Genomic DNA, 2,500 nt, shown 5'->3' with positions numbered 1-2,500 from the left:
AGAATTTCCTAAAGTGCCTTATAAACATTTTTGGTGGTGTTTTTCTAAAAATTCTTTTCGGCGTCATTTGAATGTGTTTTGTGGCTTTTTTTGTAGCACACAAAAGTCAATCAGGACCCTTTATAGGGTCTTTCGAACCTTACCCTTGACTTGTATTATAGGTATGGAGCTGTTCAAAGTGAAAAACAGCTGAAGATTGATATGGTAATTTCAGTTAACCGCTGGACATTTTTGGAAACTTGAGATGGTTAATAGACGCTCCAAAACCTGATCAAATGAACATCAAGTCTTTTTTACTTGGAAATGATTATGTTCAGTCTTCTCAGCATTTTTGGATTATTTTTAAGGATGTTTTTGGAGCTGACTGACTCCAAATCCACATTATGAAGAGGGAAAAGCTTTAAACTGTGAATGGTTCCCATTGATGATGACTTTAAATCAGATTTTGCATTTTACTGAGACCTTGTATTTTCTTTTCATTTTCTGAGATGTCTTCCAGTGGGTTGATCACTGAGCTTGATCATGGTGCTATTAGAAAACATGTGTGAAACTCATAAAAGCTTGACGTCTGAGTAGTCGTGGCCGAGTGGTCTGAAATCCATTGGGGTCTCCCCGCGCAGGTTCAAATTCTGCCGACTACGTCTATGTTTCAATAACTTTTTGACCTTTTATCTTTGTTGTTCAATTTGCATGTTTACTAGTCTATTCCCCATGACAGTGATCTGTGATGGAGCGAGTTTCTAGGACCAAACTGACTTTATCTTTGACTGTTCTTTAGATAATCTATTCTGGAGCAACATTACATGTGCGACTTGCCGCTAATCAAAAGAAGCACCGTGGGTGCCATCAGGTAAGAGGTTTTTCTCTTGATCTTGTCCAGCAGCCACAGACCGCTGTCCTGGCTAATGGACTGGGACATGCACTTTGATTTGCACAAACCTTAAATTATCTCTCAGATGAAGCCTTTTACCATGCAATGCTAATCTTTATCAACTACTGGATGAACAGTTTTCTAATAGTATAAGTTTTGCAATTTATTTTTTTCACACTTTTTCCAAGTAACAGATACAGCAATCTTTTTACTAGCCACTTTTCATCAACATTTCAAACTGTCCTAGCTGTGATACTCGTGGAAATGTTGGTAAATTTGTGGAATGAAAGGTTATAAGATATCAATTTACCATTGTGTATGATTGCAGATTTGCACTGCAGCTTTGGAGCCTGTTTTCGCCATCGTTCACGATTTCATATGCTTTATTCTGCACAACAAGCCGCAGCCATGACTGTGTAATGGTTAGCACTCTGGACTTTGAATCCTGTGATCTGAGTTCAAATCTCAGTGGAACCTGGGCACACATTTCGATTTTTCCATCTGCACTCAGATCGACGATGCCCAATGTTTATGATGAAACAAGCAATTTAAAATCCACATAATAAAAGACAAAAAAAGAGTTCAAGGATTCATGGAATACCATGGTCAAAGCTGTCAATCAAGTAGGATTAGCAAAAATTAAAATTGTTTATGTCACTCATTGTCAATGTCATACCAAGCAATCTCATTATTCACATAACACTCTTTCCAAGTGGGTGAATCTGACAAGGATTTGAAGCAAAAATGGCTTCAGGAAGTGTTTTTGATTTTTCTCTAAGCCATCTTTTCTTGTGTTTTCCAGAATTTCCTAAAGTGCCTTATAAACATTTTTGATGGTGTTTTTCTAAAAATTCTTTTCGGCGTCTTTTGAATGTGTTTTGTGGCTTTTTTTGTAGCACACAAAAGTCAATCAGGACCCTTTATAGGGTCTTTCGAACCTTACCGTTGACTTGTATTATAGGTATGGAGCTGTTCAAAGTGAAAAACAGCTGAAGATTGATATGGTAATTTCAGTTAACCGCTGGACATTTTTGGAAACTTGAGATGGTTAATAGACGCTCCAAAGCCTGATCAAATGAACATCAAGTCTTTTTTACTTGGAAATGATTATGTTCAGTCTTCTCAGCATTTTTGGATTATTTTTAAAGATGTTTTTGGAGCTGACTGACTCCAAATCCACATTATGAAGAGGGAAAAGCTTTAAACTGTGAATGGTTCCCATGGATGATGAATTTAAATCAGATTTTTGCATTTTACTGAGACATTGTATTTTCTTTTCTTTTTCTGAGATGTCTTCCAGAGGGTTGATCACTGAGCTTGATCATGGAGCTATTAGAAAACGTGTGTGAAACTCATAACAACTTGACGTCTGAGTAGTCGTGGCCGAGTGGTTAAGGCGATGGACTAGAAAGCCATTGGGGTCTCACCGCGCAGGTTCAAATCCTGCCGACTACGTCTATGTTTCAATAACTTTTTGACCTTTTACCTTTGTTGTTCAATTTGCATGTTTACTAGTCTATTCCCCATGACAGTGATATGTGATGGAGCGAGTTTCTAGGACCAAACTGACTTTATCTTTGACTGTTCTTTAGATAATCTATTCTGGAGCAACATTACATGTGCGACTTG

At 37.5% G+C, this 2,500-nt stretch overlaps 1 non-coding gene across 1 annotated transcript; it reads left to right on the top strand.

The window, feature by feature from the left end:
- Nucleotides 1–2,244: 2,244 nt before the first annotated feature.
- Nucleotides 2,245–2,326, top strand: TRNAS-AGA (transfer RNA serine (anticodon AGA)). Its single transcript has one exon. It is a non-coding gene; the product is annotated as a tRNA-Ser (tRNA).
- Nucleotides 2,327–2,500: the final 174 nt, after the last annotated feature.

The sequence above is a fragment of the Dendrobates tinctorius genome, unplaced genomic scaffold (genome assembly GCF_039654945.1).
Source record: "Dendrobates tinctorius isolate UK_male_01 unplaced genomic scaffold, ASM3965494v1 ptg000462l, whole genome shotgun sequence".
Classification (NCBI taxonomy): Eukaryota; Metazoa; Chordata; class Amphibia; order Anura; family Dendrobatidae; genus Dendrobates; species Dendrobates tinctorius.
This window is presented reverse-complemented; position numbering and strand designations above follow the sequence as displayed.